General features: G+C 35.5%; 1 protein-coding gene and 1 long non-coding RNA gene across 9 annotated transcripts in view; one reads left to right on the top strand and one right to left on the bottom strand.

Annotated features, from left to right (window-relative positions):
- LOC5574820 (microprocessor complex subunit DGCR8) overlaps nucleotides 1-27,989 on the bottom strand; it is a 62,824-nt gene that overhangs the window by 20,389 nt on the left and 14,446 nt on the right. The window lies entirely within an intron of this gene.
- LOC110679687 lies at nucleotides 1,701-1,917 on the top strand. Its single transcript, XR_002502709.1, has 2 exons — nucleotides 1,701-1,737; nucleotides 1,817-1,917. It is a non-coding gene; the product is annotated as an uncharacterized LOC110679687 (long non-coding RNA).

Raw genomic sequence — 27,989 nt, forward strand, 5'->3', positions numbered from 1 at the left:
CCGCAATTCTCACTAAGTTCAGGGAATGGTTTTCTCATGTTTATGGATTTGAATAAAGTTCACAATTTTGAGAAATAAATATACTAATATTTTTCGTGTTACCTTTTAGCGATTTTTCGTGCATAGACACTAGCGCATGTGCGTTACTGAGCGGTGACTAGCGAAACAGGCAATGCATGTAACCCATTCTGAGTAGGATTATTGTAAAATCCTGAACATCATTCTCACAGATTTCATGGCAAGAGCTAGAGTCTAGTGTAATATTGTGCACGATTTTAAATCTGGGTAATATTATTACAAAATCATGGGAGGTATTTTCACAAAATCTTGTGCAAATTGCACAGTAGCATAGATCTCAATTTTCAAAACAAATTCCATTCGATTTTCCATATAACAATTCCTTAACTAATTTTCATACGATTCCAGGAAGTGTTTAACCGCACTATATTGTTTCAATGATTTACCCTGCCGCTCAAAAAGGTATTGCGGACTTGATCTGAATGAAACCTAAAAAAGAAAGGGAATGATTATGAGGCGATTAAAGAATTATATATGCAAATCGGAATTAGATTTAAGTTTGAGTTTTCACTCAGCAATGTATTTCATCTCTGTTTTGTTTCCTTTCATACGTCCATCATTGTTAGTTTTAAGAAGACAATAAACTATACGTTTAGTATAGAACAAAATAAAGTGTCGTGCTAAAATAAGTGACAAACTAATACGAGTTTTGATTCCTGACAATTGAGTTTAATTGAAAAGAAAACCACTGCTACAACCTAATAAAAGATCAAATGAATAAGGTACCGTGGGGCAAGTGGGTAATGAAAATCGTATACTTGATGTTAATTTAGCTATAACATGTGTTTATCAAATAGAAGTGGATAGCATTTATTTTTTAGAGTAGCTTCAATCAATGCTAAACAACATCCAAATATTGATTTCTAAACAATAATCACGGAAAAAAAAATGATTTTTTTTCAGAAGATGTTTACACTTTTCACTTGCCCCACTTGTGGGGCCCGTATGATTTGAAACCAATAGTTGAAATTTTAATAAAAATCAAATTCATATGTCTTCAATTCAATCAATTTAATGTCAATCGATATCATTAAAGTTGCAACTTCTTCCATGTTGATTTTTACATTCTGGGAGATTTGCGTTTCATAGTAATGCCACCTTTCTTGGCAGCTTTTGATTTTTTTTCTGTTGCTTTCTCTCTCAAACGGTCCAGAACCTCCGACGACGTAATGATCTCCGTACCGGCACATACTTTTCTTCGCTTTTGTCCACTAGTCGACGGTTGTTGTTTCACGTGTTCGAGAAGAATTTCCTCAAATGATTTTCCAGGCTTTAAGTGGATATAAATGTGGTCCCTCATTCTTACCATAATATGGTAAGAATGAGGGACCACATTTATATCCACTCAAAAAAATCCAAACGTCATTGCTACGTGAAAAATCACGTAGATCATTCCAAATTCATTTTACCTCCACTTCACCTGACTAAGATAAAGATCACTAAACCATTCATAACCATCAAATAGTGACTCGGTAATGTTTACTGAGGTTACCTATCGCGCTTACGTGGAATTCACGTAGGTGCCTGAGTTCATTTTGACATCTGCATAGTGTACGTACATTCGGTGTTGAGCTCATATCCTAAGATGGCGCCCGCTTGATTTTAGAAGAACTTCAGAAGCTGCTGCTGCTTTAAACCCTGTGTAAGATTGATTTCAAGGTAAATATGCTTTGAATACCGAAGAATCCGTGCATTACTTCATATTTTATACGTGATTTATAACCTCTATCAATTATAGCACGCGAAGGCTACAACAAGACAGACCAAACTTACAACATTGGGGAAACGAACAGGAATCAAAATGCTCAGATTGACAATAAAAATATCACAATCTTTTAAGTTTGTTTACATTTTCCAATTGGGAATTAGTTTTCTTCCAAAGCCTATTAGAAATAAGATTGGTCTTTATTACAGTTAAATTTAATGCAAAACCATCTAGGTCCTATTGAAACGCTTCGTAAAGGCTACCGGAAAATCCACGTAGCTCTTACGTTTAGCGATGGTGGAATGGACGAAGTTCAAAAGTTCATGCGTTCATTCTGGGCTACCTATGATTAACGTAAGAGCTACGTGAAAAGCGCGATGGAAAAAAATCACGTATGTTTTCACGTAACAATGACGTTTGGATTATTTTGAGTGTCCGATAACGGCTTGGAAGGACTCTGTTTGCTCGGTCTTTGCTCTATATCATTGAACCCATAAAAACTGGATTCACTCGAGCTGTCGAGAACAAACGGTTTGTTGGGATCATGATTTTCGACGTTTAGCACCGTGTCCAGTTTTCGTGCTTTTTGGAACCTCTTCCAGGCTGCTACATCGTATTTTTCGCTAGGAATCACCGTATCACCGTATTTTGTGAATCCATTTTCCAATGTGATTCGATCCACATCATCCCATATGCGCAAAATGATTCCAGGAAACACGGATTTCGGCATTTTGATCCCATAATTTTTACGCTGCCATGCTATGACAGCTTTATCGTAGCACATTTTGAGCGGTTTGAACACAACTAGGTCCATCGGTTGAAGCAAATGGCTGGTATGCGGGGGAAGTTTCAATATGACCACTTGTTCTTCCATAGCTTTTTCAATAAGCTTTAGCGATGTATGAGACGAATGGCCATGATAAATGAGAACAACGGGTCTCGTCTGCGGGATGGCTTTCAAAAACACACGTTGAAAATAGTTCTCAAAGGTGATAGATTCCATCCATCCATTCTGGGTAGCGGCGTACGATATCCCCGGATATTCGTCTTGACTTTTAGCTGTCCAAGAATCCCATACATATTTCCCTTTGAAGATAATCAGCGGGGGCAGTTTGTTACCAGCTGCATTTCCTCCTAGCAATACCGAAAAGTTCTCTCTGCCTGGACCTGCAGTTACCCGATGAGCGGCCGCTCCTTTTTCGCCAACTACTTTGATTCGTGAGGGATCCAAGCAGAAACTTGTCTCATCAATATTGTAGATGCGAGTAGGTGGAATACCAGCGGTGATTTCCCTTACCATTTTGAAATACTCCGCAATTTCGAACGGGTCAACATTTCTTTTTCGTGCAATTTCTACCGCTTGAGGCTTCTTCTGGGAAAGATTGTGGCGTCGCATGAATCCGCGGAAAAAGTCACTTCCCGGAATGGAATTCTTGAACGGAGTTTTTATCTCGTTTTCTTTGATGTATTCCCCAATTGCGGAGAGGGTTTCTTGTTTGGATAGACCGAACCCCAATTTTTCCATCGTTTAGATATTCGCCGCTAGTTTTGCTTCGACATTCGATGGGATTGCAGTGCTCCTTCCTAGGCTAGCACTTCTTAGCCCACGCCTTCCCTTCAATCGGTTGTTCAAAGTAGAAAACGGAATGCCGTAATGTTTTACGGCCTCCGCTTGGGAAATTCCATGCTTTCGGATGGCCTCCAAAGCTTTACGCAGACTGTGTGCTGAATAATCAGCACGCTCCGTTTTTCTGTAATACTTGCGAGCCATGTTTACCTGAAAACAGACAGAAATTCAATCTCAAAGAAGAACTTTTCACTTGCCCCACATGGCTCGAAAACTGATGGGATTTCAATTAAGCTTTTTTTTCATAGCTGTCAAATATATTCTACAATTTTGTTGTTACTGCTTAAACTTATGATGAAAAACAACTCAAAAGTGGTATCAGACGTATTTTTCGTACCTTTTTTGTACTAAAAATATGAAAACAAGATTACACGCCACGAACTTGTGCCACCTCTGCCAATCCAGCAGGAAAAATCGAGCAGGAAAAAAGCTCACATAAAGCGCCGCCTGTGTTTCAGTGTGCGAACTATGAGCAGGAAAAAAAATCTTTCCTGCTAACTTCACAGTTTTGAGCTTTTTTCCTGCTGGCTTCACAATGACTGAGCTTTTTTCCCGCTTGTTTCACAGGTCGTGCTTTTTTCCTGCTGAGTTGATTTTTTTAAATTTTGGCATAGAAAACAAGATTTTTAACGTTGTTCCTTTACATTTTTTAAAAACAATGCTATTTTTGGAGACTGTGCCACGAATTGGACTCATATTTGAATAAGACAGGAAGATTTTATGTGTTATTTTAAAAAGAGGTAAAGGAGCAGGGGTTGTTTTTCTACCCGCACCGTATCACAAGTTTCCGGTCAGTAGAGTCCTTGCAGGGATTGTAGCGAGTCACTTTGTTTTGTGATGGTCATTATTTAGACCTAGAAACTAGTCATTTTTGTGCTTATTCTGCGCGGCGTGTGAGTCGTGACGACTCGCTCTAACCGGGGGGAGGGGGTGTCTGAGATTTCTTACGCGCCATACAATTTATTTTTAATTTTCATACAAAATATCTTACTATGGGGGGAGGGGGGTTGAAAAATCCCGAAAAATGTCTTACGTAATAAATGGACAGCCCCTTAAATAACAAGACATTACCCAATTATTTTGCAGATTTTCATCGTTCTAATGACAAACAATATTTTGACTCTCAGAAACAAAGCGCCAGAAAGGAGTTTTTAACAAAACTATTGGTAACATTATGGGAAAGTCCTGTATGGAAAAAACAGTCTGTATGCCTGGACACTAGACGTTTTTCAGAATCCAAAAGTAATTTCAAAATATTAACACCATTATACAAGGCAGTTATTAGTTTACACAAATATGACGATTATGTCCTCAAATATTATGAAATTAAAGACATGCCCTCTATTGCACGGATCCTTTATTGGAAGTTTTAGCAAGATTTTAGATCTTTGAAAAAGCAATCAGTTTCTCGATAAAAGTGCTTAAGCACTAACAAATTGATGTGCAAAAAAACACATGCATCTTCCTTCTGCGGTATTAGTTTGAATTTTCATTAGCTGGTTCATTTGTACGAGTTTAATGAATTTAGTGTCTGGGCATAGATGACACCTAAAAATGCATGCATATTTGTACAAAAATTAAAATTTGAAGGTTTAATGAGTCACAAAATTTACGCAAAAATAATATACTTTTTGAATGATAAATTTGAAACAAAAAGTGTCCGAGGATAAGGATATGATAGGTATAGGGTGCAGAGCTACTTGGGCATTTCCATGATTAAATTTGGCAAGGGGGGTTTTTCTCGGTCAAATTGTAAGGAACTTTGCAATAAGAAGCACTTCAAAACGAACGACTTTGAGTTTAAATTTATTGAACTGAACTTATTGGTCGACGAAATCTTACCAAAATTCTTACAGAATTTATACCAGCAGCTTCTCTTGAAACTCCTAACAAATTGCTAAAAATAGCTATTCCCTAGAAGATTTTTGCCAAAAATACATCCAATAAATAACAAGCCAATGGACAGTACATAAGCAGTTGCATTTAGCGCGATCTTTTAAATGCTAAGCATACAATTGGAGAAGTTAGTTCTACGTTTTTCAACGAGGATGCATTTTTCCTGCTGGCTTACCAGCTAAGATACATGTTGCATTTTGGGGTTTGTTTTTGATTGAAAAATAAAAAATCAACTTTGAGCGATCGTTTAAACCCTTAGCTTTTGGATGGACAAATTTGTTCAACGGTTTTCAACGTGGATATATTTTTCCTGCTAACTTAAAAGCTAAGATACAAGATGCTATTTGGGGTTTCTTTTTGATATATAAATACAAATTAAATTTTGAGCAATCGCTTAAACCCTTAGCTTTTGGTTGGACAAATTTATTCTACGGTTTTCAACGTGGATATATTTTTCCTGCTAACTTAACATTTAAGAAACAAGATGCATTTTGGGGTTTCTTTTTGATTGAAAAATAAAAATTTAATTTTAAGCGATCGTTTAAACCCTTAGCTTTTGGGTGGGCAAATTTGTTCTACGGTTTTCAACGTGGATATTTTTTTTCCTGCAAACTTAACATTTAAGATACAAGATGCATTTTGGGGTTTCTTTTTGACATGAAGATCAAAATTTAATTTTAAGCGATCGTTTAAACCCTTAGCATTTGGGTGGGCAAATTTGTTCTACGGTTTTCAACGTGGATATTTTTTTTCCTGCTAACTTAACATTTAAGAAACAAGATGCATTTTGGGGTTTCTTTTTGATTGAAAAATAAAAATTTAATGTTAAGCGATCGTTTAAACCTTTAGCTTTTGGGTGGCGTCTGACGAGGGATTTACGAGTCCATACACAACTGAAAAAGTACAATAGCCCTGAAAAAACGGCCATATTATATGCAATTGGGTATTGTCCTACCATTGAATATAAACTTTTTCCTCAGCAAAACTTGTAAGTGGATACCAGATGATCACGATTATCTATTTGCTACACTGAAATGAATTGCATTGTAAGCCGAACGTTGTTTAAGTAGTTAAATTTACATTGCATGGTTGTCATTAAAAATACCATCAAATCAGTAAAAGTAACTGCAATTTCATTGTTTTGAGAATGTTTATGGTCATCTAAATATGTTAAAACTAACGAAAACTGCAGTCAAAATAAACATACAATTTAACAACATTTTATAGTATAAACAACTACATTGGTTTTAAATTTGAGCATGCATCATTGTTTGAATGTTCGTTGTTGTAAATTTTACCATATTCATAGTACAATCAAGAATATGTGACCAACAAAAATTAACCGAAGTGGATTGACAGTCAAATCAACTGTAGCAAGATAGTAATTTGTCTGAGTGTTTTGTTACGCACGAGCCGCCATTTTATCATTCATTGCCATTTGCGAGTAAAAACATTTTTCAACACCTTTGAAAGTTGTGGAAATTCGTGCGAAAATGGATAAAAAAGACGATTGTGAGGTGAAGTTGGTGGAGCTGATTATCACTAATCCGGAGGATATCGAATTAACCGAAGGTAAGGCTAAAAATTATCATTATTACATTTTAAGATTACTTTTCTTTTGTTGTTTATTTTAGATGCCGGTTCGGACTCTGAGGATAACTACGAGCTTCTACAGTTGATAACCGATGTTGTTAGTTCATAAATATGCACTCCGCCAAAAACTAACGCTATGGAAGGAAAGTGTACTTTTTCGTGAAGGCGATGCAGAAGCTGCAGCAAGCTGTAGTTACCAAGTTTCAGTTAATAACGTGGCAACTTCATCGACAGTAGTATCACTGAAACGTAAGCTGATTCAGACAAGTGTTTCGAGAGCATGATGTTTGTAAAAAAATAGAGAAAAAAAGGAATCATCCCGGTTTTTTTAATTTTACCATGAAAATACTATCAAGAAATTTACTATGTTGTAGTATTTCTATAGAAATATCCATTCTAAAATTTACTACAACATGGTATAAATTGTATATAATTACTTGAATATTACAATTTCTGGCTAGTCATGTTCATAATTTACTATGGTTAAATGAACTAACTAATAGTACAACTAACAGTTAATTTTACTACAATGTGATCAACATTACTATCTTCACCACAAACTGCAATGGTAGTAAAATATATAATACATCTTGTTGTTTTAAAGTTAAAATAACTTCAGTTGAAAATCGTTGGTGCTGTTCTGTTGATAGTAACCCCTAAACCCACAAAGCTTATTTCAGTGTACGATCGATTGATTTTTAACTGGACCAGAAAGTGTGCTTCATTTACTCGATAGACAAATCGCCAAATGGATTCTGATCTATAACAAATTTAATCGTTTAGTTTCATTATTTGTTCACGATATGTTTACTTACCAACAATAAATTTTTATACTTCCCAGTCAGCGGTACTTATTCAAACAATTTCTAATGTTTTAAGCATTATTTAAAACACAAAACTTCAAAACTGTACCGACGTTTCAGAATTTGCACATCCAGATTATAAATAAAATGGAGGCCAGTGTGTTAATAAACACGGTTGGAAAATTAACTTCGATGTTGGTGATTTAAACATTGTAAATGCTGTCAAATTGAGAATAGCATTATATTATTAACAATAAAGATAATGGATTGAGCCATAAACTGTTGTAATTTGCATAAGATTTTTAAACACTTTGTGTCGTTAAATTTACTATAAAAGAATGACCATCAAAATTGTAAAAATAATAAAACGTGGATAATTTTAATTGATTTTCTAGTATTTTTCCAAACACTTGACCATTGTGTATTTGACTCCTTTTTGATCGTTCGTTTTACAATGCAATTAATTTCAGTGTAGCATGATTTTATTGATTTTACGCTGCACTCTTAATTTCTTCTTTCATCAGTTGAAAGCTACCCGTATGTTCAAAAGCAGTACTTAACGCAGTACGTAAGTTTTTTTATTCATACCAAGTAGTAAGCAGTTCGAAAGTTTTTTTTTATTCATACCAAACCTACTATACGCATCTCGGCGGAGGTAGATATGTTCGCATATATGCTACAGTTTTAGGGAAATTCCAATCTTAGGGACCGTCCATGAATGACGTAGCATTTTGTAAATGATTTTTACACCTCGTTGACGCGCAAATTTAAAACAAGTGAACAACTAAAAATGTAGTAGAGAGTAAAATAAAAAGTTATGTTTGGATTAATGAAGCAAACGCTAATGAGTCAAGGTACAAAATATTTTATAATGTTTTGAACAGAAATGTCATTATATAAGAGAATTGTTTGTTTTAAAAATATTCATTATTAAGAAACAGATTTCACTGAATATGGTCAACAAAAAACCTTAGTTTGGACTGGATATTTGTGTTTTCTTCTAATCTGTTTAGCAAACAGTAGCCAGACATAGTAAAAGAACAAAATATGTTTATTTTTTTATTTTTTCGAAAATTTTATCAATTAATATACAAATTACTCATCGTTAATAATGTTTCAACAAAACTTCATTAGTTTAAATAAATAAAATAGGCTCACCTCAAACCACTGAGTAATTTACAAAAAAAGAATGACAAGAAAATTTTGATAACACTTGAATTTAATATCCTCATTATTATTCATTATTTTCCATCAAGAGCGTTATTATATCTAAATAAATAGATGAGTTGATTGGGTGAAGATTTCCTATAACATTGAATGCATAATTCATTGAATGATGATTGTTCATCAATCATTGTTTCAATATGATATTGTCAATATTTACCTGAATGACCATATTTTTTTTCTTCTGACAAATAAAGCTGCAACAGAAATTATGAATAAAACTAAAACGGTTTATTATATTTGTTGTTAACATTTCAAGTTGATAATGAATAACCAACTAAGTTATAGAAATTGGCATTACATTATAATTCGGAACTAAGCTACGTTCGCTTCAACCCCCTAAAATGCTACGCAATTTATGGCCGACCCCTTACCTAGAGACGTTCCGATACTTCCGATATATCGGAATATCGATATTTTGCTTTCGATATTCGATATTTTGGTATCGATATTTACTATTCAATATATCGGTGGTATCGATATTTCCTTCCGATATATCGTAAACCAATATCTGGATAACAATTGTAGGGTTTTCTCGTAAAGCAATTGATTTTTAAATATTTGAAAGCAGTTCACTTACCAATTGTTATATGATGTATCGTAGAAGAAGATATTCATGTCCATATCGATCAAAATTCCGGTAATATTGATGGTTCTAAGAATTGTTTGTAAATCGTAGAAGAATTTTGTACCTTTCAAATATATCAAATGATATTGCGATATATCGATATTTTGTTTCAATACATCGGTGGTATCGATACTTCGATTCGATAATCGTATCGAATCAAATATCGATACTTCGCAATATCGGAACGTCCCTACGGCCTTACCCAGATTTGAGTGCGATACGTCTAGTGTGCATACTGCGCTCAAAGAATGTTCTTGCGTGCGTGACAATTCAAAACAAATCTTTTTAAAATACGCATAGAAAAAAAATGTTATCTCTATATATACAGTGAAAATTAAAATTCAAACAAGCATTTTTTCTACGATCATTCATTCCACAGGAAATAGTTTTTTCCGCATCCAAGCTCAAATACACACTAAACAGCAGCTTAGCACAGTGGGAACAGGTAAGCGTAGAAAGAAACGTATACGGTATACAGAGGTGCGTCACCGTTCGAAACCATGAGTAGGACAAACGTTGGCAAATATTTTGTGCCCAGAGAAACTAAGAAAAATTTTAACCCTGGGCTGGAAATTGAAAGTTACAATATTTGATGGGCTGAAAGGGGTGTCAGTGATATTTTGGTAGGTTTTGTTGAGTTGAGTTGAGGAAATTCTACTGTTTCCAGCGATCAAACAATATTTCGTAGTGATTTTTCCACTCAACAGAAAAAAATATAGTTCTCACAAGACTGGCTTGTTTTTTTTTTTTGACTCCCATACAATTTGTATAATATGAAAAATTGCTGAAAAACCTCAAAGTAGATTTTCTAGGTTTTTGTTACACCCTTTTGCTTCTAACTCGTTTATTTTCATGTCAGCCGTTACCAGAAAGCAAAGAGAGCTTATCGTCTTTACAGGATTGCTAGCGACTGAGTGCCTTAAAATAGGAAATTGAAGATCTCTTGCCAGAAAAAAAAAGACCAAAATCACAAAAGGAACTAAATAGAGGCCGAAAAGAAACCAAACAGGAATCAAGAAAACGAAACGTAATAAGAGCCAAGAGAAAAAAATTCATTCAGAGCTTCAGACATTTCTCCAGGTATTTGCCCAAGTTTTCAGATATTACTACAGAATTGAAATAAGATTTCAACTAGAGATTTCTCTAAAGATCTCTTCAGAAATTGCTCCAAAGATTCCTTCTGAGATTTCTATTTCTTGAGGAGGTTTTGTTGGGATTTATGTGCAACTTCAATTCTTCCTGAATAATTAATGGGATTTATGTGAAGCTTTTTAGGAAATGTTTGTTAAAACAGCAGTAGGGAAAGTGTACCAGTTATGGCCTATTTGACCATATGTGAAATTATGATAACTTTCACATTTTAAATATTTTTGAATATAACATCAAGATATATCTTAAATCTAACTACTACAACACACAAACATTTTCAAAAATTGAAGACATGAAAGTAATCATTTCGTATAGCGAAATAGGGAACCACTATGTTCATAACTGGTACACCTACCCTAGTAATATTTGAATAAAATGCTAAGAAAATTACTAAAAATAATAGAAGAACCCCTTGGAATTTTGGATTTCAGGGAGGAAACATGGATGAATTCTCGAAGGAATCAACATGAGCAGGTGGAGGAATTCTTGCAGGGATTCTTGAAAAAAAAACCTTAAGAAATTTTTTTTCAAACACCCTGGAATTGATCTTTGAATAAAAAATGCTATTGAAATCTTAGAAAGATTTCCTAGAGAAACGACTGGGAAATTCAATTAAAGGCATATTGAAAAAATATCTGGAGGAAATTCTAGAATTGGTAGAGAAATCTCTAGATAAATTTCTTGAGAGATCCCTGTAGGAGTTCCTGGAAGTGCTCTAAATGAAAAAAAAAATCAGTATGATAATGATAATGATTTCCTCGCGGAATCTGAGACGAAATTTTTGAAGAGCCTGTTGAACCCGTTGCAGTCTCTGAAGGTTTCTTTGGGTTTTGCATCAGTATTCAATGTAAGCTGAATAAGTAAAAAACAAGACTTTAGAGATCATTCTGGTTGCAATTGATACTTTAGAGACCTTCCATTAAAAATAGTGACTTTTTACAGACTTGCATTGAAATATAGATAAAGTTGAAAAAACGAAATCAGTCCTTTATTGGATCAAGTTATGTTATCATTCATATAAAAAAATGTGAATATTCTTTATATTTATATCCTTCTAAAATTATGTTATTAAATAAATTTGAGAATTCTGTGAATTTGTGTGGTTTTTAGAACTTATAGAGAGCGATCTGTGGGAGTTCTACAGGAATAACTCTGAGATTAAGTAATGCTTTGATATATTATATCACGAGTGATCGCAAGTTCAGAAATCGCTAGCACCATCACACTCGCGTAGTCTATAACACAATGCGACTTGTATTAGATTAATCCATTAGTTCATCCAAAGATTCTTCAATAATCTTTTGATAATTCTTTATGGATGTTCCAGAAACTGCTCAAGAATTACTTAAAGTCATGCTCGCGGGAATTTATCCCAATCAGTGCTGTTAAACGTAAAAAAATGGAAACATTGAAATGTTTATAGCATCTTTCCATGTGAAATATAGTATCAGCAAATATTACCAATCGATAGTAATATGGAAAGGTCACCGGGAAAAACATTTTCCGATGACTTTTTCCACGGGCAACGATGATATTGGGAATATTCAATTGTGTATTGAACAGATGATAAACAGTTTAATTCATTTTTCAAGTTTTCTGTTGATCTTTTTTTTTTGTTAAATCGTGGGTAGGACAATCCTTTGACTGTCCTACCCAGATGATTTTGTGCGTAGTAGATGTCCTACCTGTCCTACCCACTTCCCGCGCCACTGAAGGTATATAACGAAATGAAAATAGGTAGCGAGAGCATTCCTTAACCATGTTGCACGCTGCCTATACCTGTCACGCATGCGCTATTTTTGCTACCCGCCGACACTGGTATACTTTGAAAAATAAATGCTCTTCACAACGGTTTCATTGTTTGACTCAAGTGGTTTGTAGTTACTTGAAGTGTTTTCTTGTGATAAGTGAAGTTTGTGAGGTTCGTGCAGTTGACGAGTAGAGCGAAGTTACGAGACGAGTATTCCTGTAGCAGCAATATCGCCCTCAAGTAAGATGTATTATTACGGCCCTTTTGCAATTGATCCTACTAGTGGATACGTTTATCCAGTTTATCCTGGTTGGATGACAGGGATGTATTTCTCTCCATTTACGCCGCCATTCTTTTACCAAGAAAGTTATGATGGTTCATTTGCGATGCCATTTAATTTTCCTACATCGACTACTCCTACAATTCCATCCGAATTCAATGCATATAAAAATTATCCAAGTTTTGAACAATCCATGAATGATGCTTTTGTGCCACATTATTCACAAAGTGTACCCCAAGGTTCTGCAACTATTAACGCTTTTTCAAAAGCCGAAGCTACTACTTTTTCTTCTTATGACATGAGTGTTGAGTTTCCTCCGAGTGATCCTTCATCAAATATCCCTGTTCCAGTATCAAGCAACACGTCTTTCAATAACACGAGTTCTCAACAAGCTATGACTGGTATTTTTGTGCCACAAGCTTTTCAAGGTACACCTCCAGGGTTTGCTCCCTTGCCTCCGATTACCACTGAAATTAATATGTCCTCAAAAATAAATGAAATTTATCGGAATGAACAGATTACTGAATATTTCGATAAAGAAAATACAAAACCTTGGCATCAAAATGAAATCAAAATTTCAGAACCATTGTTATTAACATCATTATGTGACACTGGTAAAACTATTGAAAATGATAAAAACAAGGATAAAAACATCATTTTTTCGAATTTAAGTACAGATACTTCATTACCTCAGAATTTGAATGTTGAACTACATCCTAACCTTGCAGAAAGTGTAGCTACCATTGGTACTACATTTCCAAAGTTGTCACCTGATGCACAAACACAAAATATAGTTGATCCAAAAATGATACCAAACTCACAAGTATCGTTAGCACCAACATGATTACAGTCTAAAAAAAATCCTTCTCTGATGTTGAGTGATGAAGACATTTCTTCATTGAACGATAAGGAAATGCTTACCAGCGGTATGCTAGAAATTTGTCTTTATACTGCGTTCGCAGAAAATAAAAATGTTAAAATCTTGTCAATTTACGAATCAAAATCTTTTCTTTGCACTCCAAATAGTGTGTATAATGCAAAGTTAGTACAAGATGTGCTTAACTGCAATGTTTTGGTCATACCTATGAACGAACATTTACATTACTTCCTTATTGTATTGGATTTACAAAGTAAAATAGTATACTTTATGAACTCAGGTAATTCAATGAGTATTGATCGTAAGAATGTTTTAGAATATTTCATTGAATCAATGAAACGGTACTCGTTACATAGTGATAACGCAAGAATCGTTGTTGGACATAATTGGAGTTTAAGTCCTTTGAACAGTGCTCGTCAAAGTGACTCTTATAACTGTGGTATTTATGTAGTTCATAATGCTATATTTATCGTTAACTGTATTCAAAATGGAATGGAGCATTTTAAAACGGTCGATTCTTTGAATTGTCACAATAAACGTATTGAATTACAGAAAATGATTAAATCAGACTTTCATGAATACAAATCTGATAGTCATACTGAAACATCAATCGAACGACAAAAAAGCAATAAAAATAATTCTGAAACCCTTTCAGCTATGCCTTATTTCTTTTCTAGTGATTTCGATTCTCCAATGTCACAAGAGATATCAGTAAATAAAAATAAAACTTGTATGGCTACAGAATTTGCTGATAGGAATAATCGACAATTAAATTTCAAAATGTCAGAATTTTGGTATTCAGGCATTTCATTCAATTGGACTCGAGAGCAACTTAATGAATATTTGAATCCCATTAATAAAAAATTATATCAATATAACGAAGGCCATATGAATAGAAAAATGCTTAAAACTATGGTTGATAAGATGAAATATGAAAGTCACCACGACATTCTACGTTGTCCAAACAAAACGTGCCTGGTTTATTTTAAGGGAAAAGACGACTATGTTCCCAAATTAAAGAACGAAAGAACTATCAAAATATATGCAGTCTGTTCTCATTCAACATGCAAAAGGTTCGTTTATCTCAGCACGTTTAGTAAAACAGGAACGGAACCCATAAATATAAAAGTATATCATGATATGGATAAAATTTACCATCCAGAGCCTCTAGCAAATCAATTGAGGGGCAAATCAAGAGCGAAAGTAAAAGATAAATTACTTCACACAAGGCCTCGTCAATTTATTAGAGAAGCGGATAATGAAATTTTTGATAGTGCCAATGAATTCACTATTGCGAAAAATTTAAAAAATTGTGTGTCACACAGTTCGGTGCGGCAAATCGCCTAGCTAGATGTGAGTTCAGAGGAAATAAAGATTGTTGGGAATCACTAGTAGAATTTTCCAAGACACCAGAAACCTTTATTTTTCAACTTGATAGAAAACCGTTTAATGTCATTTTAATGAAAAAGAGTCACGTAATGTTGATGCGACAAATTGCAAAACGTGATGGCGCTCTTGATATTTATATTGATGCAACTGGTACAAAATGGAAAAAGGTTGTCCCAGGACCTGAAGTATATTATTATAGTATTATAATGAGGTATAAAAATATTAAGTCTGACAGTACCATGACCATTTTTCCGGTAGCAGTATTTTTTACAAATGATCATCATTTGGGTAATCTTTCAAATAATTTTTATCGTATTATCAGATATATGCGTGTAGATTGTCGTATCCAAAGTCTAAGCAATGTCATAAGAACCATAACCACAGATTTTTCATTTGCGCTTATTGGAAGTCTAATTGAAGCATGTAATGGAATGTCAATCATCCAGTACCTCCAGCAAAGCGCCAATTGGATAATGCTTAAGAATAAGAATGAGAATTTTAATTGTGGAAAAGTCATATTGAAATTATGCACCTCACATGTAACAAAATGTATGTTTAAAGATATTGATGAACACTTCCCTGACAAATCAGATAAAAATGGAAGAATTTGCAAAATAGCACTTTGCAGGGCTTTCAACTGCAATAGTTTGAAAGAATTACATACATTATTTTTGTATACATGGAGTTACCTAATTACGAGATCCCCACATGAAAAAATTCAGTCATATGATAAGCTTAAAAAGTTTGCAGACTATCTTGATGACATGGAACATCAACTAAAAGATATCAAATTCAATGAAAAAGCTGATATAGATAGATTTTACAGCCAGCCAAATAATGAACCTTTAAAACGAGACACAATATATAATTCAAGTCCTTATTATCTAGATTGCAGAAAAGATTATGAAAACCTTATTGCATCAGAGTATAAAACTAATGAAGAATTGAATGAATTTTACGAAAGCTCTATAAATAAATTCATTAAAAAATTTCTACAAAAATATATTACATATTTACCATTCTGGACTCCTTTATTGACATACAAAGAGTATCCAGAAATATATGAATGAAAATTAAACGACAACTTAATCGAGCGAACAATGGTCCGATTGAAGGTTATCATCACGTACTGAAGAAAAACATAGAAGAATCCCCCGCTGTTGGATCAGGAAAGATCAGAATTGATGACCATATTACTCATATTTACATTCCAGATGTCGAGCATAAAATAAATAAATACAAGAATGCCATTCCAAATACAAGAAATACGCGAACTAGCAAACGTGTTAAAAGTAGACCATTGGCTAATTCTACGCCATTGCATAAATCAAGAATTCAAAATCAAAGGTATAAAGTCAAAACAGTGACAATTGAAGAAAATTTTATGAAAACTTTAGATAACTCTTCAGAAATTCTAGCAAACTCTTCTGAAGTTGTGAATAATTCTTCAAAAACTGGAGGTACTTTAAAAATTGAAGCTAATTATAAAAAAAATGTGAATAATTCTTTGAAAACTGTAGACAGTTCTTTGGAAACAATAGATAATTCTTCGAAACCAGTAGAAAGTTTTTGGAAACATATAGATAATTCTTTGGAAATTATAGATAATTCTTCGAAAATTGCAGATAATTTGTTGAAAATTAATGATAGTTCTTTAAAAAGTAGTCCAAATATATCGTCGACAAATAAGAGCATTATGACTGACATGCTAATTAATCAATTACCAAAAGCAAAAGAAACATTCAAAAAGGATAATTCGAAAATGTCCTGCGTAAAAGGAAAACACAAATTGACATTTTTTGACCAATATTTGGAACCAGTTGAAAAGCTTGCAAAAATTATAACAAGCCAAAATAATTCAGATAATTTGGATGGCTTCGACGAATTGAACTCGACGACATCAAGTACTAAAACCATTTTTGTTGCAGAATATGAGAAAAAATGGCAGCGTTTATCGACTATCATTGAAGAAGAAGAAAAAGAAGATGGAGAAATAGAAGAAACTGAACAATATTTTTACGGCTTTGAAGATTCAAGGCTATTTTATGGTTTTGACATCTTCTTTCCAAATATGGTCATTAAAAGTAGCAGTTACTATTTAGACAATACTAATTCTAACTGCAATAATATAAGAATAGTGTTGAAACATCCATTGTCGCTTAAATTAATAGATTTCAAAACCCTATGGGCAAACAACTGGCGCAGTTGGGTTTCAAATTTTTTAGTCGAATATTGTATACATATATTTTGTATTTCACATAATCTTCCTGGATGCTACTTAGATTGTGATCAAGGAATGAATTTATTTGGTTTGGGTCGCACACGTCTCTCTAATTTCACATGGAGATCCATTCAAATGAGATTGTTGGGTGATTCCATGGTGATAATTATTCCAATATTAGCATCTAATCACTTTTCGATCGCCATCATTGACAAGCGTAAAAATGCCTTCATATATTTGGACTCTAAACAACTCAACACAACACAAATAATATTTGGAAAACTTATAGCTCAAGTATTCAAATACGAACAAAAATTCCAAAATAAATTAAACAATAAGGGGCAATCTCTAATGAAACTTGTCAATAATTTGAAGATTCAAAATGTACCGTGTCATATCCAAGATGATGAGGTACATTGCGGAATCTATTTGCTGTCGAACTTAGAAAACTATTTAAACGAAAATAATATAATAATGTCCATGTTTAATCCCACCAGCTACAGAATGACGTTGATGAATTTGATTTTAAAATCATCTGAAAATATTCAAAACATGTGTCCATCATGTGGAACAGTTGATAACTCGTCATGGTCAGACGAATCATCAATCACTACGAATGATGATCAAATAAATGAATTTAAATTTAAGTGGATACGTTGTGATTATTGTAGACGTTGGTGGCATTATAGATGCACACAGTTAACAAAATCGATTGATGTGTCCATAATTGAACTAATCCCGTTTTATTGTATACTATGCTTGCGATTTTTCAAAAGATAATCTCGGCGATGTTATGTATGATGATGTGTGTTTAACGGCATTAGAATATGAATTGATTTACTCATTTTTTCCCTGTTTTATCATTTGTAATCCTACTGATATTACCTCCAACTCAATTGTGAGACACTGTTTTGCAACAACACTGTTCAGAAGTAGCCTAAAATCCAGGAAATTTAAAATTTAATAATTTAAAATAACTACGAATGAAATTGAAAGAAACAAAACTTGAAAAGGCAATAATGACATATAAAATGTACCCTTATGTTATTGGTAATAGAACAAAATGCGGGCGATTTTGTTTTCAACGGTTAGTTTAGATTCGACTCGATTGATAAAACAGGTTTGATTAATTTTATTATACTACATGATGAATGGACTGTTCAAAACTAATCCATAAACGTAGTTATTTTCCATCTATTCTAAACTGACATTTGTTTCCATTTTACTACACATAATGCATGTCTTGTTACAAACCCTGAGAATCGTCTCAACTCTTTAATTACGAAAAAAATAAAATTACCGATCTCATAAGTAAAATTGGAGCGCGATGTAAAATTTTTGTGAACATTAATTATTCACATTCTCAGACAAAATCTTCGGAAAAAGTTTATCGTTTTCCTTCTGAATAAACCCTATTTATTCACCTGACATTCTTCAGTAGAATTAAATAGTGGAATTTCAAATCGAACATTTCGTTATTATGCCGTATAATATGAGTAACGGAAAATAAATAGTCACAAATAGTCAAACAGATCAGCATTCGCACGACAAAACAACCATAAACATTATTTTGACAAAACTGTTATGTTGTTGTACCTCCGTTTATATCCCATTCAATGCTTATGATGTAAAGCTATGGTGAACTTTAAAGGAATATAAAGTTGTAAAGTTGTAAATTATTGATACATTATTATGGGCTGCAAAATGGTAAGTCGACAACCTGGAAAATAGCATTTAACACAGCTTTGGTCCTTACAAGTCCCTATCTCACGCTTCCACGGGTCAAGCAATGACAATGACCGCCAGTTAAGAGTTGTGTACTTAACTGGTAGTGCAGTCTGGGCACTGTTGTCCTTCTGACATCAGCTAGAGTGAGAAGGTGCGACTCCTAGCATTTTAAATGTCCTAATGTAAATTAATGTTCCGTTAATTTGAATGGTACTTCATGCAAACCATTTCTTAATTTAAACTTCTAGTCTAGTTAAGTTTGAACCTATTTAAATTGGAACAATGTGCAAATTACCGGGGTGAAAATCTGGAAGTTTTCAGATTAAAAGCGGGTTTAAATGCATTTTGTACCTTAGCTGTGAACCTAGCAGGAAAAAAATATCCACGTTGAAAACCGTAGAACAAATTTGCCCACCTAAAAGCTAAGGGTTTAAACGATCGCTTAAAATTAAATTTTGATCTTCATGTCAAAAAGAAACCCCAAAATGCATCTTGTACCTTAGCTGTGAACCTAGCAGGAAAAATATATCCACGTTGAAAACCGTAGAACAAATTTGCCCACCTAAAAGCTAAGGGTTTAAACGATCGCTTAAAATTAAATTTTGATCTTCATGTCAAAAAGAAACCCCAAAATGCATCTTGTACCTTAGCTGTGAACCTAGCAGGAAAAATATATCCATGTTGAAAATCGTAGAACAAATTTGCCCACCTAAAAGCTAAGGGTTTAAACGATCGCTTAAAATTAAATTTTGATCTTCATGTCAAAAAGAAACCCCAAAATGCATCTTGTACCTTAGCTGTGAACCTAGCAGGAAAAATATATCCACGTTGAAAATCGTAGAACAAATTTGCCCACCTAAAAGCTAAGGGTTTAAACGATCGCTTAAAAATAAACTTTTATTTTTCAATCAAAAAGAAACCCCAAAATGCATCTTGTACCTTAGCTGTGAACCTAGCAGGAAAAATATATCCACGTTGAAAACCGTAGAACAAATTTGCCCACCTAAAAGCTAAGGGTTTAAACGATCGCTTAAAATTAAATGTTGATCTTCATGTCAAAAAGAAACCCCAAAATGCATCTTGTACCTTAGCTGTGAACCTAGCAGGAAAAAAATATCCACGTTGAAAACCGTAGAACAAATTTGCCCACCTAAAAGCTAAGGGTTTAAACGATCGCTTAAAATTAAATTTTGATCTTCATGTCAAAAAGAAACCCCAAAATGCATCTTGTACCTTAGCTGTGAACCTAGCAGGAAAAATATATCCATGTTGAAAATCGTAGAACAAATTTGCCCACCTAAAAGCTAAGGGTTTAAACGATCGCTTAAAATTAAATTTTGATCTTCATGTCAAAAAGAAACCCCAAAATGCATCTTGTACCTTAGCTGTGAACCTAGCAGGAAAAATATATCCACGTTGAAAATCGTAGAACAAATTTGCCCACCTAAAAGCTAAGGGTTTAAACGATCGCTTAAAAATAAACTTTTATTTTTCAATCAAAAAGAAACCCCAAAATGCATCTTGTACCTTAGCTGTGAACCTAGCAGGAAAAATATATCCACGTTGAAAACCGTAGAACAAATTTGCCCACCTAAAAGCTAAGGGTTTAAACGATCGCTTAAAATTAAATTTTGATCTTCATGTCAAAAAGAAACCCCAAAATGCATCTTGTACCTTAGCTGTGAACCTAGCAGGAAAAATATATCCATGTTGAAAATCGTAGAACAAATTTGCCCACCTAAAAGCTAAGGGTTTAAACGATCGCTTAAAATTAAATTTTGATCTTCATGTCAAAAAGAAACCCCAAAATGCATCTTGTACCTTAGCTGTGAACCTAGCAGGAAAAATATATCCACGTTGAAAACCGTAGAACAAATTTGCCCACCTAAAAGCTAAGGGTTTAAACGATCGCTTAAAAATAAACTTTTATTTTTCAATCAAAAAGAAACCCCAAAATGCATCTTGTACCTTAGCTGTGAACCTAGCAGGAAAAATATATCCACGTTGAAAACCGTAGAACAAATTTGCCCACCTAAAAGCTAAGGGTTTAAACGATCGCTTAAAATTAAATTTTGATCTTCATGTCAAAAAGAAACCCCAAAATGCATCTTGTACCTTAGCTGTGAACCTAGCAGGAAAAATATATCCATGTTGAAAATCGTAGAACAAATTTGCCCACCTAAAAGCTAAGGGTTTAAACGATCGCTTAAAATTAAATTTTGATCTTCATGTCAAAAAGAAACCCCAAAATGCATCTTGTACCTTAGCTGTGAACCTAGCAGGAAAAATATATCCATGTTGAAAATCGTAGAACAAATTTGCCCACCTAAAAGCTAAGGGTTTAAACGATCGCTTAAAATTAAATTTTGATCTTCATGTCAAAAAGAAACCCCAAAATGCATCTTGTACCTTAGCTGTGAACCTAGCAGGAAAAATATATCCACGTTGAAAATCGTAGAACAAATTTGCCCACCTAAAAGCTAAGGGTTTAAACGATCGCTTAAAAATAAACTTTTATTTTTCAATCAAAAAGAAACCCCAAAATGCATCTTGTACCTTAGCTGTGAACCTAGCAGGAAAAATATATCCACGTTGAAAACCGTAGAACAAATTTGCCCACCTAAAAGCTAAGGGTTTAAACGATCGCTTAAAATTAAATTTTGATCTTCATGTCAAAAAGAAACCCCAAAATGCATCTTGTACCTTAGCTGTGAACCTAGCAGGAAAAATATATCCATGTTGAAAATCGTAGAACAAATTTGCCCACCTAAAAGCTAAGGGTTTAAACGATCGCTTAAAATTAAATTTTGATCTTCATGTCAAAAAGAAACCCCAAAATGCATCTTGTACCTTAGCTGTGAACCTAGCAGGAAAAATATATCCACGTTGAAAACCGTAGAACAAATTTGCCCACCTAAAAGCTAAGGGTTTAAACGATCGCTTAAAAATAAACTTTTATTTTTCAATCAAAAAGAAACCCCAAAATGCATCTTGTACCTTAGCTGTGAACCTAGCAGGAAAAATATATCCACGTTGAAAACCGTAGAACAAATTTGCCCACCTAAAAGCTAAGGGTTTAAACGATCGCTTAAAATTAAATTTTGATCTTCATGTCAAAAAGAAACCCCAAAATGCATCTTGTACCTTAGCTGTGAACCTAGCAGGAAAAATATATCCATGTTGAAAATCGTAGAACAAATTTGCCCACCTAAAAGCTAAGGGTTTAAACGATCGCTTAAAATTAAATTTTGATCTTCATGTCAAAAAGAAACCCCAAAATGCATCTTGTACCTTAGCTGTGAACCTAGCAGGAAAAATATATCCACGTTGAAAACCGTAGAACAAATTTGCCCACCTAAAAGCTAAGGGTTTAAACGATCGCTTAAAATTAAATTTTGATCTTCATGTCAAAAAGAAACCCCAAAATGCATCTTGTACCTTAGCTGTGAACCTAGCAGGAAAAATATATCCATGTTGAAAATCGTAGAACAAATCTGCCCACCTAAAAGCTAAGGGTTTAAACGATCGCTTAAAATTAAATTTTGATCTTCATGTCAAAAAGAAACCCCAAAATGCATCTTGTACCTTAGATGTGAACCTAGCAGGAAAAATATATCCACGTTGAAAACCGTAGAACAAATTTGCCCACCTAAAAGCTAAGGGTTTAAACGATCGCTTAAAATTAAATTTTGATCTTCATGTCAAAAAGAAACCCCAAAATGCATCTTGTACCTTAGCTGTGAACCTAGCAGGAAAAATATATCCACGTTGAAAACCGTAGAACAAATTTGCCCACCTAAAAGCTAAGGGTTTAAACGATCGCTTAAAAATAAACTTTTATTTTTCAATCAAAAAGAAACCCCAAAATGCATCTTGTACCTTAGCTGTGAATTAAATTTTGATCTAAACAGGCTGCTTGGGCACGTCAGGAGTTAATCATCAATATTAACCTCCTTTTCCCGAGCAGCCTAGATAGCCGCGTAGTGTCGGTAGCGGTTGTTTCAACTGGCTAAGAATTAACACTACGGACTGCCTGTTCCGGTGGTAAAAGTCCACCTCACAGGTGACCCCTAATTTATGGTGTGATGCGTACCGTGCCTAAGAATGAATGGTTAGGGGGGTCTAAATAAAACCTAACCGCTAACGGAGCCTGTGGGGTACCAGGGCGCCCTCCACAGTATTGAGTCCTTCCTGTGCTACCCGGAGCAATGGTGCAGGTGACCTTGTGTTTCTCCGAGATAATCGGCTGCCCTTCTTCAGTCTCTATCCTGAGGCTTAATAAGGGTGGGATTATGAATATGTTGACATTTAATTTAAATTATCACCTATATGGATTCGCATTATGCGTTTTACACAGTGTATTCTGTGCTCTTTCGCCTTTGGCGACTTTAAATAGATACCGATCTGGTTTTTTCGTTGCTGGTCTTTTTCGTGCTGAGATTGCAAAAAGCTTAATCCTGCCTAGTTTGGGTAGTGGCTACGGTTAGGTTAGCTCAGATCAATCTTCAGCATAAAAGAACAGCAACGATCAATCTTTGCAGACTCATGCAAAATGGTGCAGCCCAAGTGGCGCTAGTTCAAGAACCCTACTTTCGTAGAGGAAACTTCTATCTAGGTAACCTTGTGGACCCAGTTTTTGCTACTTTTAGCAAGCTTGAAATGGCAAACTCGCGCTCCATGCCCCGCGCATGCGTGCTCGTTAATAAAGCAATCGTTGCTACACTCATTTCTGAGTTAACTACCAGAGATGTATGTGCTGTCACAATCGATGTTTCTGTTGGTGACCTCAACAGGAAGTACGTCTATTGTTCGGTATATTTACCACATGATGAACCATCCCCAACGGATGACTTCAAACGAGTTGTCGTACACTGCGTAACAAAAGGCCTTCCGCTGATTGTGGGCAGTGATGCCAATGCTCATCACATCATCTGGGGCAGCTCGGATATCAATTTGAGAGGCTCCAGTCTGATGGAATACTTAAGTAGTACAGACCTTGGATTACTTAACATAGGCAATCGCCCAACCTTCATGGTTTCTAATAGAGAAGAAGTGTTAGACATAACGCTCTGCTCGAATAGAATCAGTCACGAGTTGACGAATTGGCATGTATCAGATGAGGAATCATTATCTGATCATCGCTACATCTTCTTTGAACATTCAAATGTAACTGCGCAGACTTTGCGTTTTAGGAATCCCCGGTCAACAAACTGGGAACTCTACATTGAATTGGTTGCGACCAAATTTCATGGATATTCTCCGTCCATTGAAAATCCAAGTGATCTGGATGATGCCGTTGATACTACAACATCCTACATTATGGAAGCTTTTGAAGAAGCATGTCCTCTGCGGTCTGTAAAGACTACAAGAGGGACCCCATGGTGGAATTCCGATCTGACTAGACTCAGGAAACAATGTAGAAGGAGTTGGAACAGACGCCGTTCAGCTGGATCAGAGTCGTTCAAGTCAGCTCGCAAGGCTTACAAGAAGGCTCTTCGTTCTGCTGAACGATCCGGCTGGAAAAACCTTTGTACAAATGTTTCCAGTTTGAGTGAAGTCAGTCGGTTGAACAAAATTCTTGCAAAATCTAAGGATTTCCAAGTGAACGAAATTCGCTTACCTAATGGTGACTTTACTTCTTCCGATGAAGAAGTTTTAGAATGTTTATTCAATACACACTTCCCCGGATGTGTGGACATAGCATCTACGGATGAACCAAATGTCTTTTCATGTAGTTACGAGTCTCTGGCCTCGGCTCGCAGTATCGTAACTACTGAATCGATTCAATGGGCACTTAATAGTTTTGCCCCTTTCAAATCTCCAGGAGCGGATGGGATTTATCCTGTTCTGCTCCAAAAGGGATTTGAGTCTATCAAACATGTTTTGAAAAAGCTACTTGTAAGCAGTTTTGCTACCGGGTACATTCCCAAATCCTGGCGTGATATTACTGTAAAGTTTATCCCAAAAGGAGGACGTGCGTCGTATGAGGAAGCGAAGAGTTTTAGACCAATCAGTCTGACCTCTTTTCTTCTGAAATGTCTGGAACGCATTATCGATCATCACATCCGTGATGTTTATTTGGCAAACATGCCTCTTCATGTGAATCAACATGCTTACCAATCTGGAAAGTCCACTGTGACTCTTTTACACAAAGTTGTATACGATATCGAGAAAGCATTCGCTCAGAAGCAATCGTGCTTGGGTGTTTTCTTGGATATTGAGGGTGCCTTTGATAACGTGTCTTTCGATGCCATATTGGAAGCCGCACGAAACCATGGGCTACCTACAATGATTACCAATTGGATTCATCAAATGCTCAAAAACCGACATCTCTTCTCGACATTGCGTCAAGCAGCGATTCGAAAATTGAGTGTTTGCGGATGCCCCCAAGGGGGAGTCTTGTCACCACTTTTGTGGAATCTCGTAGCAGATACGCTATTGAGGCAACTCAATAATTGCGGTTTTCCAACTTATGGATTTGCCGACGACTATCTAGCTCTGATAGTTGGTATGTGCATAAGCACCCTATTCGACCTGATGCAAAGTGCTCTTCAGGTAGTCGAGAGTTGGTGTCGCCAATATGGCCTTTCGGTTAACCCGAATAAAACATCTATTGTTCTTTTTACGGAAAGACGAAACCGCGATGGAATTCGACCTTTACGTCTTTTTGGCACTGAGATTAATGTGACTGATCAAGTAAAGTATGTCGGAGTCATTCTAGATTCCAAACTTTTATGGACAGCTCACATTGATTTCAGAGTCAAAAAAGCTTGTATGGCCTTCGGTCAATGCCGGCGAACCTTTGGTAAAACTTGGGGCCTCAAACCCAAATATATCAAATGGATTTACACAACAGTTGTTCGACCAATATTGGCATATGGATGTCTTGTGTGGTGGCAAAAGGGCGAAGTGAGAACAATCCAATCAAAATTGGGCCATCTCCAAAGGATGTGCTTGATGGCGATGTCTGGTGCGTTCTCTACAACTCCCACAGCAGCGCTCGAGGCCCTTTTCGACGTTGCGCCACTACACATATATCTTAAACAAGAAGCACTTTCTTGCTCTTACCGTTTATGGGTACTGGATCTACTGGAGAAAAATCCAGTGAATCGTAGATCTACACACACTTCGTTGTTTCCACTTTTGGTGAATTGGGACAAAATTGTCCTTGCTCCAAGTGATCTCACAATTGCTTGTAACTTTCCTTACAGGACATTTACCACACAATTCCCTTCACGGGAAGAGTGGACGTCTGGCTATTTGGAAAGAAGTATATCAAACAATATAGTATGTTACACTGATGGCTCCCTTCTTGAAGGTAGAGCTGGTGCAGGAGTATATTCTCGTGAGATAAGGCTGAATCAGTTTTACTCACTTGGTAGAAACTGCACCGTTTTTCAGGCGGAAATATTTGCTCTTATGTGTGGAGTGCAATCAGCACTTCAACAGCGCGTAATGGGTAAAGTCATATACTTCTGTTCAGATAGTCAGGCTGCTATAAAAGCTCTCGCTTCGGCCAACTCAAGGTCGAAGCTTGTTATCGCATGTCGAACTCAAATTGAGGAACTGAATTCAGTCAACTCTGTAAACCTTGTATGGGTACCTGGCCATTCTTCCATCGCTGGAAATGAATTGGCTGATGAGCTAGCTCGCGATGGAGCATCGCATGACTTCATTGGCCCTGAGCCGGCTATTCCAATTTCGAAGTGCTGGGTGAAGCTTCAGATAAACTCTTGGGCGGCAACTCAGCACAAGCAATATTGGAATAGTTTGGAGTCGTGTCGTCAAACAAAATTGTATATTACTGAGCCATCTCCAAAGGTGGCGAAGTATTTAACAAATCTGTCAAAGCAGAATTGCAGTCTCTTGGTCAGAGCGTTGACAGGCCACTGCCGACTCAACTATCACATGGCAAATATTCAGCGTGCTGACTCATTTGTGTGTGATAGTTGTGACTCCGATTATGGAACTTCGTATCACCTGATATGTAACTGTCCAGTTTTTGCGCAAATGCGATTCCAATTACTTGGTAAACACTTATTAAGTGAAACTGAATACAGAAGCCTGAATCTTCAGGACATCCTGTTATTCTTAACCCGCTGTGGTAATGAGCTATAGGCTCTCTTTACGCTCATGCGTTTTGCAGTGCCCTTTTTAGGGCGCTGTTCGAACCCATTGTGGTATGGAGCTACATGCTCTCATTTCGCTTATGCGATCTTCCCTCTTCAAGGGACCCCACTCCTATTTCCTCCCATCTTTCCCTTCCCTTTCCTCTCCCATCGGGTAGATGATGAAATAGGCTCAAATATGGCGATGGCACAAATCTCCCAACTGGTGGGGAACGTGCCTTTGGAGCCGGCCTTCTGATACCTGATACCACCTAAAAGCTAAGGGTTTAAACGATCGCTTAAAATTAAATTTTGATCTTCATGTCAAAAAGAAACCCCAAAATGCATCTTGTACCTTAGCTGTGAACCTAGCAGGAAAAATATATCCATGTTGAAAATCGTAGAACAAATTTGCCCACCTAAAAGCTAAGGGTTTAAACGATCGCTTAAAATTAAATTTTGATCTTCATGTCAAAAAGAAACCCCAAAATGCATCTTGTACCTTAGCTGTGAACCTAGCAGGAAAAATATATCCATGTTGAAAATCGTAGAACAAATTTGCCCACCTAAAAGCTAAGGGTTTAAACGATCGCTTAAAATTAAATTTTGATCTTCATGTCAAAAAGAAACCCCAAAATGCATCTTGTACCTTAGCTGTGAACCTAGCAGGAAAAATATATCCACGTTGAAAATCGTAGAACAAATTTGCCCACCTAAAAGCTAAGGGTTTAAACGATCGCTTAAAAATAAACTTTTATTTTTCAATCAAAAAGAAACCCCAAAATGCATCTTGTACCTTAGCTGTGAACCTAGCAGGAAAAATATATCCACGTTGAAAACCGTAGAACAAATTTGCCCACCTAAAAGCTAAGGGTTTAAACGATCGCTTAAAATTAAATTTTGATCTTCATGTCAAAAAGAAACCCCAAAATG

Source organism: Aedes aegypti, chromosome 3 (genome assembly GCF_002204515.2).
Source record: "Aedes aegypti strain LVP_AGWG chromosome 3, AaegL5.0 Primary Assembly, whole genome shotgun sequence".
In the NCBI taxonomy this organism is placed as follows: Eukaryota; Metazoa; Arthropoda; class Insecta; order Diptera; family Culicidae; genus Aedes; species Aedes aegypti.